At 41.9% G+C, this 16,794-nt stretch overlaps 1 protein-coding gene across 4 annotated transcripts in view; it reads left to right on the top strand.

Moving 5' to 3' along the window:
* ctbp2a (C-terminal binding protein 2a) overlaps window positions 1–16,794 on the top strand; it is a 245,497-nt gene that overhangs the window by 11,062 nt on the left and 217,641 nt on the right. Inside the window, exon 1 of one of the 4 annotated variants that reach the window (XM_068002335.1) lies at window positions 11,685–11,775. The exons of the other annotated variants lie outside the window; for them this stretch is intronic. The gene's annotated coding sequence lies outside the window, so the exon portion shown is untranslated. Of the gene's footprint in view, window positions 1–11,684; window positions 11,776–16,794 lie in introns of those variants that run through there. 4 annotated transcript variants of the gene reach the window in all.

Here is a 16,794-nt window from a genome sequence, read left to right as displayed (position 1 = left end):
ACCACATGATTCAAAAGCCACTTGCTATATTTTTTCCATTCAAAAAAACTGACTGCAGGTGCTTGCCTCATGTAGTAAACGGCATTTTGAATACAGCCATTCAGGGATTCATGGTAAAAAGGAAAAAAAAATAGCTGTTTATTTGAGGGATTTGTAATTAATTAATTTTGAAGTGCAAATTCCACATGGTTCAGAGGAAGTGCTAATAGAATAATGAATGCATTATACGAGGAATTTCTCTTGGGTTGTTTTCTACTGGTTAGTTCAGTTCGAATGGATTACAATGAGATTTGCAGTAATATAATGATGAATGAACTTAGAAAAGTTACGGTAACCCCACGCGGATACACTTCCGAGATTGATGCTAGTACAATCAACCCATTTTCTACTGTTTTTAGTTATTTATTTTCTCGAGCCAAACAAAGACTGCACTGTTTAATAGTTGCCTGCAGCTGTGTGTTGTATGTCCAACATTTTGTGATGTATTATCAAACCAAACAGGTGCTCAAGTATTCTTCTGTGACTAAAAGATGTTATCTCACTCCAGCATGATATAAAATTTATTGCTGGTGTGGTAACAAATCACTGCCTGAGCTATTTATTCCTCTCAGTTGCATGTTAACTCTGCACTATTCGGATACATTCTAAGGAGTTGTGCAGCACTTAAGCGCTGTTTAAAAACATTACAAGGTGAAATGAGAAAAAGGCATTTGCTTCATCAAACCTATCTCTTTCAGGGACCGTGTACAGTCCATCCTGAAAGGATTGTACCCCACCTATTTAATCATAGGCTGTGTCTCACCTACTTAATCTCCCAAGGGAAAGTTTTGATCCCTTAAAAATAACCAAATGAACTCCAGAATACCTGTTCATCACCACATTTCCACCACTTAGCCCTGGGTGGCTGCCCACCACAGTTCACCATCCCGGCCCCCTCCTGTGCTCCCACAGCAGAGGATCCATGTCCTGTGGAGTGTTTGACCATCTCTGTATTTACTCTGTACATTGTCCTGTTCGTAGCAAGATCAGATTGTCTTTATGGATGGTGGTGAATCTGATACACTTTATTCAGACTAGTTGTGAGTCTAGTTGTGGTGAAAGAACGAACATTTGGGACCGAAACAGCACCTTGCGTGTAATTCTTTATCTCCACCTAACGCACTTTCAAGATGGTCATACACCATAATGTGAAGAGAGTAGAGAAAGAAAGCTTGTGTCTAATGAGAGTACTTAAACACCCTCTGCAAATGTGATGATCGCCATTACATCAAAACTTAATTTTGATTAAAATGAAATTTTCCACATTTATGCAAACAATGTATAACTGGGAGCAAAAGAATAATCAGTTTGTTAATTGTAAGAAAGAATGTTGTAAGTCACTTGTGATTTTTATTCTTTGTCCATTACAGCCTAGAAATTACTGCCAGTTATATCGGCAGACAAAAGGTTAGCCTGTTCATATGACAAACATATGTCTGATATTTTAGTAGATATGTTAATTTAATATATTATTTTAAATAATGTTAATACCTCTGCTAAAACAACGTAGGAAGAATGTTATAAAGATGCATTAAGCGTTCATTTGTTATTATTGACCAACAGTAATCTACCTCCCTCTCCTCCTTTAAGACGCTCCTTAAAACCTACCTCTTTGACCAAGCTTATGTGGCTTGGACTCAGATTTTGATGACACTGCAGGGATGTTTTACTATGTTAAAGGAGCTATACAAATGCAAGTTGTTGTAATGTGCTCTTTTCTTTCTTTGGTGAGAGATGCACTCGGCTAGATTTTAAAATGGAACTGCAGGTGCGTTGGGAGTGGAGGGGGGGCGGGGGGGGGGAGAAAATTGCGATTTCCAGGAGCGGGCAGAAATCCCGGCTCCAACATGCCTAAGAACGCGCACGACCCAGAGTCATCTGGGTGCGCGTGCCGTTCCTGAACCCGGAAGTCCCGCCAGCAATTAAAGCCCCCGGGACAATATTTAAACAAGCAATTCAAGTACTTGAAGTACTTGAAATGTACATGAATCTAATTAAGATTGAAGGCAAGGCATCTCAGCGCTGCCTCAGCGTGTTTCCCGTGCTATGTGAAACACGCCCTGGTGAACGAGTCGTGTTTCAGCCGGCAGCCAATTGGATATTTAAATACCTGTTTGACAGATGTGCATAAAAAGTGAGTTATTGCAGCAGGGCACTCAGTTCTCTCAGAGAAACTTTTGGCTGGGAGATCTTTGTGTTTAGACTGAAAATTCTTGGTTTCCACTCAGAATTCTTCTGTTTACACATATTTACCACCTTTTCGGACCCCCTCAAACTGACACCATCAGGATGGAGGGGTGCGATGGCTGCATTCACCAGTACATCCGAGGATGAGCAACATGACTATCCTCACCAGGCACAACGTGTACTTCCGCCACTTATAGCTCCACAACGCAGTGCTGCGCCACAGGCACCTGCACAAAAGCACAGAGGGGAACAACAGAGGGAGCAACGTCGCAGGAGGCACTACCCTCATCAGAGGGTCTACAGACCGAGGCTCAACTTCTTGGACCTCTCTGAGGAGTAGTGCATACGGAGGCTGAGAGTGAATCACCAGGTGGTCGCAGACATCTGAACTGCTCCCTGCTGAGCCTGGCGGCATCTCATTACCCGTCACAGTTAAAGTGACCACTGCCTGCAACTTCTTCACCTTCGGATCATTCCAGGGTGCCACCGGTGACATCGCCGGGGTCTCTGTCGTCTGCACACAAGTGCGTAAGGCAGGTCACCAACGGCTTGTTTTGCAGAGCCTCGCAATAAGTCAACTTCCCCATGAACGACCTCAGCCAGATGGAGAGGGCAGTGGGATTTCACTCTATGGCTGGCGTCCCACGTGTTCAGGGTGCAATCGATTGCATGCATATAGCAGTCCGAGCACCTCCAACGAGCCAGGACTGTTCATCTACAGAAAGGGGTATCATTCCATCAACGCTTAGCTCATTTGTGACCACCGCAAAAGATTTCTTTACATGTGCGCCAGATTCCCTGGCAGTTGCCATGATTCGTTCATTGTGAGGGAACCCAACAACGTGGGCCTCTTCCACGCACCCTTAAAGACTGGCTCCTCGGGACAAGGGATACTCCCTGCACACGTGGCTGATGGCACCTCTGAGGAACCCCATCATTGAGCAACAACATCGATACAACGACAGCCACATTGCCACCAGGTCTATAATTGAACAGGCGATAGGGCTGCAGAAGATGCAATTTCGGTGCCTTGATCATTCTCGGGGAGCACTTCAATACGCTCCAGCGAGAGTGGGTCGCATTATAGTAGTGTGTTGTGTCCTGCACAACATGGCGCAACAGAGAGGGGTACCGGTTGAGGAGGCCCCATGCCCTCAACCACCATCCACATCTGCCATCCACGTTGAGGAGGAGCAGGATGGACCCATGGGCCGACGCCCTCTGGGTTTTGGAGCCCTTGAGGGCCGCGCCAAAGACTGCTCCACCTGCACCTGTGCAGGGGCTGACTCGGCCATCTGGAGAGGAGGCAGCATTGCGGGTACTGGTTGAGAGGGGGGGGGCAATGGGTAAGATGTGGGAGCGCTTTGTGTGGTGTCCCCACTTCCATGTCCCCTTTCGCCATCATCCCTCTCCTGGACCAGGCCCACATCACTCCTACCACCCTACTGGACAACAGTTTGGAGGACAAGTGTGATGCCTTGGAAGCCCAGTTGTAAAGTTTCTGTCTGCCTGTTCAAGGCGGCAGAATGTTGTTCACCCTGAGTCCAAATGGCTGTTGTCAGGGCCTGAATGGACTCATTTGTGAGCTGTGCTTGAAGCTCAACGGAGGCTGCCATTCTCTTCATCTCAGAAATTTCCACAGTTACCTGCGACACTATCTCAGACATTTCAGCACTTACGTGCGATATTATCTCAGACAGTTCCTCATGTCTCTGTGACAGTATCTCAGAGATTCTCTCCCGTACCTGTGCCGCCATTCTACTAATGCAGGAGTTAGACTCCTCCATCCTCTGCGCTATTGTGGAGAGTGTGCGGGCACCTGTTCCAGTACCTCGCAAATGTGCTGCTGTCCCTCGATCATTCTCTTTTTAAAGGATGGCCCCCGAGGTTCAGCATCTGTGTCCAGCTGAGCAGAGCCTGGAGAGGAGTGCGCCCACCGACGCGGACTCTCCGTAGCTGCCCCTGCTACCAGTGTCTGCTCGTGCTCACTTGTGGGTGGTGACTCACCAGGTGCCAACCCATCTAATTGATTACTAGAACCCACTGAGGTGTGAGTATCTGCGCTGGTGGATGGCTCGCTAAGATGTGATGGTGCACCCTCAGAGGCCGGGTGCTCCTCTGAGGAATCGCCCTCTGCCGTCACTGTTGAAGGGCCTGTAAGAGAACAAAAGGCAATATTAAGCATCATCACAGATGTGTCATGTTGCGATGAGCATATTGAGGTGTTGAACATTGTTACTAGCAATTCATATTGTGAGTGATGAATGTTAAAGTTGTGTCACCAGACGTTTGTGGGGTGTCAGTCTCGGCGTCCCCGACAGGCACTCGAGGGTGCGGCTGATCTGCAGGGCCTCATCTCTGCGTCTGTGAGGACCACTATTTGTTGTGCCTCCCCCCCCCCCACCCCCCTCCATTCCTCGCCCTCTCGTGTGCATTTTGCGCTCTCCTCCTAGAAGGGGAGAAAGTACAGACGTATGAGTGAGTGATGGTGAAGTGACCAACCGACGAATGCATTGCTTTGAGTGAGGCTGACCCTGAAAGAGGTGCATCAGAGAGTGTGTATGAAATAGAGATATCACATTGGATCAGGATTAGGGTGAGTGGTAGTGGTGTGATCACAAATGGGGAGGTGAGGAAGTGCCACGCACCCACTGACTTCCCCCCCCCCCCCCCCCCACCCCCCCCACCGCTGCCATCCCGTCGACCTTTTAAAATCGAGCCCACTGAATTTAACACTGTCCCACGTTGTCTATTCTCAACTTAAAACACTAATACTATTAAGTGATCATTTGACAAGTGGAGCTTGAAAATCTTCAATTAAGATATCCAACATGTTAACTGATTTCTACCTTCAATGTTTTGGGCTGTGTTTAACAAATCTGAGGGGTATTAACTTTTGAGCTGATCCTCTGAAGGTGCAGTGACACTGATCTGTTGAAGGCTGTAATCTGTAATCAGGAATGGAGCTAAGAAGGTTTTGTGCAGAGAGAGCTGTTTTTCCCTGAGAAGTCTCATTGTATTGCCAGTGCTATGTAAATGTTTGTCTTTTTAATTTTTGCAATTAAATAAACTAACTGGCAGATTTAGTTTATTTTGGTAAAGATTAGAGTGGAACAGTCTAAAGCTGCTGCACCCTATGGCTTTCATGTTCGAGATTTTTTAGCAAGCGTCAAAATGTTACAATCCTGAAAAAATAATTCATGTTTTTAAAGTGTAGAGCGTATGTCATGCCCATTTTTTAGATTATCATTTTATTTCCACGGGTGAAGCTGATCGTTGAATTCTAAATGAGTTCAGTTATGATTGGCTTGAGAGTTGGATTATTTGAGTAATTTTCAAATTATTTTTAATTCAGGGATATGGACGGGAACTGTTGAGAGGATGAGAGTTTTATAACCCATTTTTATTGCAACACAAGTGGTTGCGTGACTCTGCTGTTTCTGCTGCTCCTGAATCTGCTCTGTTTGCACTGTAAGATAGGGTGGGTTCGGCAGCAGCAGAACAACTGTCATGGATAAGTTTTGCACATGCAGAGACAGCACAAAGCCATAGGTGTGATTTTTGTCCTCCTGATTGGAACCTTCCCTGATACTGGGGGGAGGTCTATAAAGGGCGGCTATTGCAACAAAATATTGCTGGCTCAGCAACTATTTACCTTTGTTGCCCGTGGCACTTTCTCATCCCGGGGGGGCACCCAGTGAAACCCCCTGGAGCACTGGTATCGGATTGTTTACATAACAGGGTTGCCTCCGATGATGTTTTTGTCACAGGAGACAACCCCATGTGGTAAAAGAGATCTGAAACTGCTCTGTCGTGTTGTGTGAGGTCTTGTCTATCCAGGAGTGGATAGTCACCATCTTAAACAGTCCCTAAATAGGAGATTAAGGAATGCAGTGACGGTGACAGTGACAGAACCAGAAAGAATTTGATTTACCAGTGAGTCATGGAGACAGTGTGAAGCTTTAACTTAGTGACTCAATATGAGCCTTAATGCAAAAATAGAACTACTCAAATCCATCAGTGACTGTTGTGTGGAAATAAAGGCTGTGCTTAATGTTCAATCCAATACTATAGGTACTAAGTGTTGCACAGCGGATAACAATGAATTTCAACAAGGTATTTTTATTGAGTTGCAGACCTATAAAGAAGCCATTAGCCCCATGACTCATTGCTTAAACAAGTTGTGTTTGGGTGGCACAGGATGGGGGTTTGGGTTTTAGTTGGGACTGATGGATGAACAGAAGGTTCTCTGGTCCCTGCGACTCAGTAATTATGGCCTTATTTTGTAGAAATATATTTTTTTAAAGAAATCCACCATTTCCAAATCATACGCACGATGTAAAACATTTGAAAATGTCATTGTTGGCAGGGTATCGCTCCACTTTATGTCTGATACACTGTGCCACAGATTGGTCCGCTGTGGGTTCATGTGCAGAATCCTTGACTTGAGAAGTTCCCGGTCATTTGGAGAAGGTAACAAGTAAAAGCTAGCTTGCGGGATGGAATATGTTAGGATTGTAACTATGGCCCAGGTAGAACTGAAGAGAGGAAGGAAATAAAATAGATAGTATAATGACAAAACCACTAACTTTCTGGATTGTTGACTTGCATAAAGAAAGAAAGAAAGACTTGCATTTATGTGGCACCTTTCACAACCTCAGGACGTCCCAAAGCACGTTACAGCTAACTCAAACTCCTGAACAGTTCTTAAAAAAAAAAGAGAGAAAAGAACTTGCATTATGTAACACCTCATCATGTCATCAGGACATCACTGTATGTCACTGTTATGTAGGCAATTTTTGCACAGCAAGCTCTCACAAACAGCAAATGAGATGAATGACCAGTAAAACAGTACTAACTACTTCAGCACTGATAACAATAACAATAACTTGCATTTATATAGCGCCTTTATCATAGTGAAATGTCCCTCGGCGCTTCACAGGAGCGTTATCAAATAAAATTTGATACACAGATCAAACGCAATGTCATTAGTGCAGTGTGTTAAAGTTGCTGTATCTGCCCAAACCTGAGAAGCAGAACAATCAGACATTGCTACTGTGAACTCCTGTGTTGAGTGACCTCATTATGTTGTACAACCTATGGTAGGAAGCTGAAAATAAACTGCAGTCGATCACTTTTTTTCTTTTCTTTCCAGGTTTCTCCGTAAATTTTCTTCCCTGCTCTCCTCTCCCAGAAACACCAGTCTCTTTCCCCCCCCCACCCTCCCAATACTATGCTCAAGTGGCCATTATTCATCTATGAGTTTTGACCATCAATCTTGGCAGGCTATTGGAACCACAAGTGAGATCAGAGCCAAGCCTGTTTGCATCCTTACCTGATATTTACACACATGCTGTTCCAGCTTGGGTCACTGAATAGCAGTCAGGAGTCTCAGCATAAACTGTGACCTTCCTGATCTGTACGGCTTTCTTTATATTTCTCTTTAAAATACTTTAATTTAATTTCCCAATGTAGCACGAAGTTATGGAGGCCAGAAGGCCCCGGGTTGGATCCCAGGTCCGTACTGAGTTAGCTGATTGCAGCCACAGCAGTGATTGAGGTACTACACTCCGCACTTCTGGGCTGGAATTAGCAAAGGTTTTTGCTCTTAATTGCTACCCATCGCTCCAGCTGGAACATACACAGGTATGTACATTGGATGAGGGTGAGGACAGTAATAGTTTACTGACACTTGTTGTCTAGGCTAACACACACAAGAATGGCTGTTTGGATGAGGTACTGGAGGACTGCTGGAGATTATTGAGCTGTACCTCAGCAAGAGCCAGTGCTTTCAGGAGAGGAGGAATGGAATGGGAAAAATTTTGGGGGGGGGGGAAATGTATCTTTTACATACATTTTTCATTGAGAGTTTTAAGTTTCCTTCCAATTTTTCGTATTGAAACAATAGTTGGCTTGGGAAACACTTCCATTAAAGTTTGCCTTTTAAGATTGATTACCATTCATTTTTCTGTTTCCTTTCATCATGGATGGTCTAGTCTGCTGATCTAATCAACAGCCATCAAATTCCCTATTGATCTGACAGATAGGTCAGCAGAATACACCATTTTGGGAGATAAAAGTACAGTAATAAATTCAACACTGGACAAAACGTTTCATCATTTCAGGATTTTGTTTGTATGATCTACTTTGCATTTGTTAGAATAAAAGCCTGAGATGAGAGATGGAAGTGTTTGCATTCAGAAAAAAGCTGTGAGAGGTTGACGCTCCTTTTGTCTCAGTGGACATTGCTTAATTGGATAAAATTCTCTAGTTCTGACATTAGTCAATTAAGGGAGCGGTACAGTAGTGATCTTTTTGAGCACAGTGTAAAAATAACTGGAAACTTGTGAGCTCGTGTAGCTTTAAGCACAGTGGTGTTTCCTAGGCTGCTGTCTTTGTTGTGAATCGAGTGGTCTGTAATTCGAGCAGTCACAAAAAAGGTGCATGTTAATTGGTGATTAATGACTGTTTCACCTTGTCTAAATAATCCTGATGGGTGTAATTCATTAATTTACAAAAACACAGGCCACACTGTGTACTTTGCGCAATGTTGTTTGGAATATTTTGTCTGTTTGTCTTGGAGAAATGTAATCAGTGGGATCTCTCCTGGAGAGAGACAAAACATCAGGAATGAAATATCTGAGAGCGCACTGTGTTCTACCAGTTTTCATTCTGATTAGCGCAGCACCAGTGGGAGTGATGAGTGGCGCCTCTCTTATTAACCTGTAGTGCACTACCTTGCATCTTTTGATTTTTATTATTGCTATTAGTCAACACAATGATCATTCGACATCTGTCTGTGAAGAAATAACTTCCCTTAAGTGTGAGACCTAGTGCATTCATCTTCACTCTTTAGCCAGTCATGCTTCAGGAAATCAACCATGACGTATTGACGATTAATCCGTACTGTTTTTAGACATGAGTGATGTGTAAGCACTAATTTCCCAGTGTGCAGGATATGCTTCATATCCTCAACAGGTCAAGAGGCAAAATATGCACTTTTTTTTTGTCTGCTATAGTGACAATTGAGTGCGTGGCACCATTGACATTTCAGCTTGAGCGCCATACTCCATCTCTCTCTGAAGGCCGAACCAGCCGTTACTGCTAGCATTGAATTTATTCTTTAAAATGTTGTGATAATCTGTTTAAAAATTCATCATCAATATTCTGTGAACACGGGTATAGCATACTTATTGATTCTGTTTAATTGTCTATCTCTGTGAGTTGGATAGGAAATAAAAATCTCAAACTGTTCTTTATATGCACCTCTTCAGTTCACTGCTGTTAACTAGATAATGTGTACTGTCCGCTGTTGTTGAAATGAGTGAGTATTCCTTTTTGTGCAGATTACACATTTGAACATATTTGGAGCCCAAATTGCACCTTCTGCATAGCCAGACATGCCAATATATGAAGTCTGGAATGTGAGTCATTCAGGTCTGACGATTCAATAAACAGACAATTGTAATAAAACTGAATGAGACCAGCTGAGGACTAGGTGCATGGGGAGGAATTGGGTTCACTTCCATTGTGTATTCCAGATGAGGGGAAAAGGACATGTCTTATTGTCAACAAAGCAGTTTCAAGCTGAAAATTGTAAACCTGGTGCATTTTTTTGTGGTTCTTGTCTTTTTGGTATAGTTTTCATCAAGAGAATTCATCCTCATCTGGGGGGAAAAAGGCCACAGGAGAAATGGACACACTTCTCGGGTGTTGCCTGGGTGTTTTAATGAATGAACTTGTGATGTTTTGTTCTGTGGGGGAAATTGTATTGTAGTTTTGTTGATTTTAAATAGAAAAAATATATTGGGGTTTTATTGATCAAAACCTATTGACGTAAGCCCTAATAAAGGAGCTTCCAACAGCGTGTACCAAACCACAGCAAGTTTCAGAATTGTTGGCCCAGAATTTGCCGTAGCAAGGCAATGAACGGCATCTGCCGCTAGTTAGACTTGCCCTTGCCCTTCTTATTTTGATATTTTGCGCTGCAAGTTACTGTAAGTGGGAGATGAAAATGGTGCAGCGCCCTCTACAAGGCATCTGGGATCTGAGTGAACAGGGTATCTCCAAGTAACTGTGTATCTCCATAACTAATCAGATTGGAAGGATTGTGAAAGTAACAGCACAAGGACTGAGAAGGAAGTGTAAGTTGGAATGTCAAATCAGGTATAGAAAGAGAAATAAATTGAGAGAAAGATTGGATTAAGAGAGAGAAAAAAAGAGACAGAAAGGAAAAGATTTTAAAAAAATTCAAAAGAAATCGCCAAAAAATATTAAAATCTGAAGGAATGAGATTCCACACTTATAATAGTTAATTTTTAGTGCCAGACAGGTTGACTGGCAGTAATTAACACTTATCACATTGTTAACCAGGTACTTAGACTTGAAATGACTTGAACTATCTTTCTGTGGTGCATTTAGTTTGTATCTACCGCGCAAATACAGGAACTTCACGCCGTTCAATGCGTTTCGATGGTGAGTCAGACAGCGAGATGCTGTTTCCACAAAGCTAATGGCGGAAAGGCGCAACTTGGACAGCAACTTTTAGATTTCCGCAATTAACCGCACATCTACCCCTTGCCTGAAGTTGCTGTACGATTTGCGCATAAATAACGGTGAGCGTTATTAGCCTCACTGTTATTTTGACAGCAAATTCTGGGCCAATGTAATGTTGAGAATTTGGAGAATCTTTAATGAAAATTGAAAATGTGTAAGAAATTGTGCAACAGAAAATTCTTACTGTATTTCATCTTCCATTTTTCATCTTATCCATTGACTAGCTCAAACACTTTTTAAAAAAAAGAAAGCCCAGAGGACAAAAGGTTCAACAGAATTAGCGGGAGTGAGTAAGGATTCTGAGGAAGGCTTTTTTCCCTCTGAAGTACACCACACATCAAGGTGATAGTGTTACATATAAATCACTTCAGAAAAGAGTAACTGCGCATCCTGGAAAACTGTGTAAACATCCCAGGCAAAATGACTGGTTAATGTTTATATATATATTAACCAGAGTTTACCCAATATTTGACCGTGAATGTATAAAAGTTAACCCAGTTTGGAAAGTGTGACGTTAACACTGCTGATAAGTGAGCACAATTTTCTGGAACCGGATTGTGCATTTAACAGGAACTGACTGTGTTGCTCAGGAGTTCAGTTGAGAATTACTATTTGCCCAGAATTGCTGGCAGCAAGGATATGTACACAACCCCACTGAATTACAGTACAGCATGCAGGCTCTGTTATTTATGATTGCAGTCATTTTTACACATGGTCTATTTATGTAAATGTATCTGCTTCAAACCTTAATATGCAAAGATTTCAGATTTTACATTGTAGTGTAGCTCAGCTCCTGTTAAGCATGAATGCACATTTGCTGCCTTGTCATTCTCTTGCACATAACTTTATAAATCTCATGCCAACCCACTGGTAGTCTTAGAAGTTCTTCTTACAAAGCCATTCAGCATTGTAGGAGGTGAATGGAAAATGTTCAACAATAACAACAACTTGCACCTTGAACAAAGGAAAACGTTCAAAAGCTTCGTCAAAGAGGTAGGTTTTACAGAGGTTCTTAAAGGAGGAGTGAGAGGCAGAGAGGTTTAGGAGGGAATTCCAGTGCATAAGGCCTAGATTGCTGAAAGCACGGCTGTCAATGGTGGGGCAAAGGGAGGGGGGATGCAGAAGAGGCTAGAGTAGGAAGAACGCAGAGTTTTCAGAAAGTTGTAGGGCTGGAGGAGGGTACAGAGATAGGGAGGGGCGAGGCCATGGGATGAAAATTTTAAATTTGAGGCGTTGGTGGCCTGGGAGACAGTGTAGATCAGCTAGCAAAGTGTAATGTTTAGCTGTCATTATGATTACATTGTTCAATCCCATTAATCCATGTTTACTGGGTTATTGTGTTGACACTAAACTCAGAAACTTCCAAGAACCGTATGTAACAGATACCAGATGATGTGGGTCCTGTTCTTAACAAAGAAGCAGAGATCTAACTGCTTGTTTTAGTGTATTTCTCTTCCTCTTTTATCTCATTTCTCTCTGCAACCAACTTCTCTAACTGTGGTCAACTCTTTAACCCTTCAGCCTTTAGAAAAAATTGCTTATGAGTTCTCGGAAAGGCACCGAGTCCTGGTAGCTATTTTTAGCTGTTATTTTTCTTTGTTTATTTCACTGACACTTTAGGAGCTCGCTAAAACAACTGTTGCCGGGCACCACAGCGCTCTTGGATGGGGATGCGTGCCTGTGATTCTCTGCTATGCACCTTCCTAAGGTGAGGGAGAAAATGGAAAGGGCAGTCACTGCGGGTTACACCCGCCGCCTTCTGATGGCTGGCTATAGAACAGTATTGGCAGAAGCTTGGAAACCGGTGCCTGGCACATCGTCTTGGTCAAGTATGCTATGTGCCACAGAGAATTAAGGCTGGGACATGAATGGTATAAACAGCAAATGTTGATAACATTGCTACATCAAGTTACAAGTATACTGACGGCATAAGTAAAAATCTGCATATAGGATAACTGGTGCTAACAACAATAACTTGCATTTATATAGTGCCTTTAACATAGTAAAACGTCCCAAGGTGATGAGGGTGAATTACAGATGCTGATTCAGTGCTAAGTTTTGGGTCAGTATATATAGTACTTGAGTCCACAAATTGTGTATCACAATCTAATAACCAGTAGGGAATTCCAGAGTTATCCCTAATTCATTCCTCATTATCAGTCCATTTTTATACAGAATTTATACAAGTTTTTTTTTTACTCCCTTTGTGAAAATGGTGTTGGTCTTCTCATTGAGAAATTGCTGTGATTCAACCTGGGAGTGAGGGATATCCGAAAATTGATATGTGCTGATGTTGAAAGTACATAAAATCAGCTTTTGCTGACTTAAGTATGTGCAGATTACAAGGATATAATTTTTAGGGACTACAGAGAAATAAACGACTTATCTTTGCACTCTTGCAGATTACACCTGCATCGTGTACATAAGAAGCTAAACATTGAATTTTACGGTAAATTTTCTTTAACAAAAAAATGAAGGTGAATTTTATATTTAGTGCTCCTGGTGCAGAGTAAGTATCAGGAATTCGGGAGAGGAGTTCAGCATGTCTAATTTGCAACCTGTACGATTTCCAGCCAATAAAATAATTGGATGGAAAATTACACGAGCCATGAATTGGATTGCTGACCTCTGTCCGAATTCCTGATATGCACTCCCGCCGTGCAGAACTCTATGCCATGATCACTAAACTGTAAATGTTACTCTGAACTATGCAAGATATAAATTGTCAGTATTAAGAAGTGTCCCTTTATCATTGGTTGTTTCATGGTTTTCTGTCACTGGAGAACTAATGATAAACTGTTCTATTCCCTTCCTGTTATGTGACACACGATGTGCCAACTAGTTAAAAATACAGTGGCAGACTCCACACCTCTAAGTTTAAAATAAAATGTATGTAGTTTGTTCTGTAAAGTAGCAGTTGGGTTGGAGTAAGTTAAAGACTAACACAATTTTAAAGGTTCTTACAGTTGGTATGGTAACATCAGATTGCCGTAGTTGTTTACCTGTCTTGTATCTTTCCATTTATTTAATCTTTTAAGAAGTACAGACAAACAAAAATATGTTGATTCATCGTTATCGCACCTATTTGTCATCTTACATTTCAGTGAACTTTCCAAACATTAGCACTCTTGTTTCTTTCTTTTTACTTTTGCCTAGTGACCCATAGGATGTCTCGTACTGTAATTTCTGACAATGTATTAACTGAAATGACAAGAAATGTATAATACAGTAGAATTTCTAATAAACCGGTCAGCTCCTTTTGCTCTTTGTGTAGGTGGGATCTTCCACTTACCTATACTGGTAACCTTTTTTCACTAGTGGCTCAAGCTAAAGTAGTAGGCGGCAGCTTCTCAGTAAATCTGTGGCGACAGTCACATTTAGAGAACTGTTGCTCCTGAGGAAGTTGGCTCCTGTTTAGCAACCTTGTTGACTAGAAGGATGGGTTCATTGTAATGCTGATATTTTGGTAAAATAAAGTTACAGTAACCAAAACGGTTGTCATATTGATCAGGATGTAACCGGATTAATCAGGCTGAAAGGTTGTATGTTAACTGGCGGTGAACCCAATAGGTCCCATTACAGCTGCACTCTACCTCCAGTCAACAATAATTTTATCTGCTGTATGTGTTTTTTATAAACAGCAATGATTTGAAACTGGACAAGCTATCTTTATATGCCTTGTTGACTTAATTACATTATTAATGAGGTCAGAGGTTAATTAGTTCATCGGTGGATTTGGATGAGGAGGATGATGTTTGGAATGTGAGATGATTAGTCGATTTGTGCTGGCCATTCAGAGGTTTTATCAGCTGAAGGAACAAGATAATGTCATTCTAAGTAGATAAATCTAATGTCCCTTTTAGGCTGCACTAAAATAGAAAACTGCAGTTATGGTTTAATTATCTTCAGACCATATTATGATACAATTAAATGCCCTGGCAGTTCAAGCTAGTGTAGATTAAATAAGAGCATCTTCTCTCATATGCAATGTTTCCACAGCACTCAGATTAAAGTAATCAGCTGGCTGTGTAATTACTAGCAAAATACTCATATTGCATCACATTAAAAATGTGGGCTTCAGGACATCGAGACGAATGGTGAACTGGTTTGTACCACATGGGTGGGCTGACTTTGTGGGGATACTAACACACTTTTTGGATCATGAAAATGTAAACTTCTTTAAATAAAAAAATTATTTCAACATTTGATTCACACGAACATAACGGAAAATGACAGACAGGAAAAGACCCATTGGTCCGTCCAGCCTGTCCCATAAGTGAGGCACAATGAACATCTCACTCAAGGGACTGGCACAAAGTTATCAGAAGCTCCATGAGTGTTTCCTGGGTTGCTGTAACTCTTAAAATAGCTGCTCATGTCCCTACAATTCTGATCCTACAGATGTTATGAAACCTAAACGATGGCTCAAGCCAACTTTTTGCCTCACAGTCCAGTGACTTCTCTTTCCCCAAGTTTCCTTTCAGTGTTCCACTTCTCAATCCTGACTCATTGACATATTGATTCCTGCTGCAACTCAGCAGAGGCTGGAGCGGCTATGCAATGGATTGGTGTAATATGGGTTTACAACTCTGATAGTCCACACACTGAATTGTCATGGGGAACGGCCTAGCAGAAGGCATCAACTTCCATACAGGGAAGGAGGAAAATTTGAAGAGGGTCACCCTGGACCTCTCCCACACTTGCTAGTGTGCCAGGTTTCAGAGCAGCAATTTTAGAAGCAGAGGAGCCCTCCTACCCTCTCGTTTCCAGGTACTATGTGTCACAGAGGTTCAAATATCTTGAAAAGTGTTTTATTTTCTTAAAAGAAAAATCTAGCATTACGTTACTGTGAGATTGAAGAATTTCATCTGCTCTCTGTAAGAACCTCTGAAAAGCTAAAATGCAGACTTTTTAACTGATTATTATAAACACAATGATGATGGGGAGAATTGAGATGTTATAAATATTTCCTTTGTTGCCACTTCCTGTAACTCGATTTTTTTTCTCCTGAGGTATCAGCCCAGCCCAGTTGTGAAAATATTTCAAATTCCCTTGATGCAGCCAGGGCTTGTGAGGGTCTAGAGTATTATCATTCTGAAAATGAGATTATGGATGCATTTTAACTATATTCAAACAAATACAGATACAGTACAAAAGTATTGCTCTGTTAGGGCCACATTTTCAACTTTTTTTTGACAAAAGCATTAATAAATAGAGGTGAAGGTCCAATAGAGAGTAGTTACAGACCATCTCTGTACCGCTGAGTCCTTTTTTTTGTATCTAGAGGCATAAGGTACAAAAATAAGGGGGTAATGTTGACTTTGAAAATGTATTGTGTACAGTTTTGGGCACTCCATTATAGAAAGGATATAAAAGCAATGGAAAAAGTGCAGCAAGGATTCACCAGGTTGTTACCAGGGATAAGGAGTTACAGTTATGAAGAGAGACTTGAAGTTAGGGCTTATTTTCTCTGCATTTGAGAAGGATGAAGGATAATAGGGAATCAAAATTATGAAGGTTTATGATAGAGTAAATGTGATTCCTCCTCCCATTTTAAAATGTGTTCATGGAAATTGTCAAACCAAAAAAGGCATTTGTCTTGTTAAAGCCAGTCAAGGACATTTCATGCAGAATTGAACGGGGAGATGGGGGAGACTGGTCTTAGTCAGCTGATTGAAGGGCATGAGTGAAACCATCACCACAGCACTGAGAGAAGTGAATGATATAGCGGAATTTTCAGCCCCAAAACACAGGGGCCGTAACTATTGTTGGGTATCTTTCAGTACAGAAGGGAGGATGGTCCAGGAGCACAGAGGACGTGGGAGGTGCATAATTCATAGCACAAACTACCTGGTAGACGATGTACAGCAATAGATGACCCTTTTACTTTATAGCCCGATGAGCGTTGGATCTTGGGAAAGCAACACCAAAAATGACTTTTCTGCACTGCTCTCCTTTGTTGTATTTCAGTCTGCTGCTGGTCTTCTGTAGGCCTGTTAGAGGCTGCTCAGG

This window comes from Heptranchias perlo, chromosome 21, assembly GCF_035084215.1.
Source record: "Heptranchias perlo isolate sHepPer1 chromosome 21, sHepPer1.hap1, whole genome shotgun sequence".
Lineage (NCBI taxonomy): Eukaryota > Metazoa > Chordata > Chondrichthyes > Hexanchiformes > Hexanchidae > Heptranchias > Heptranchias perlo.
This window is presented reverse-complemented; position numbering and strand designations above follow the sequence as displayed.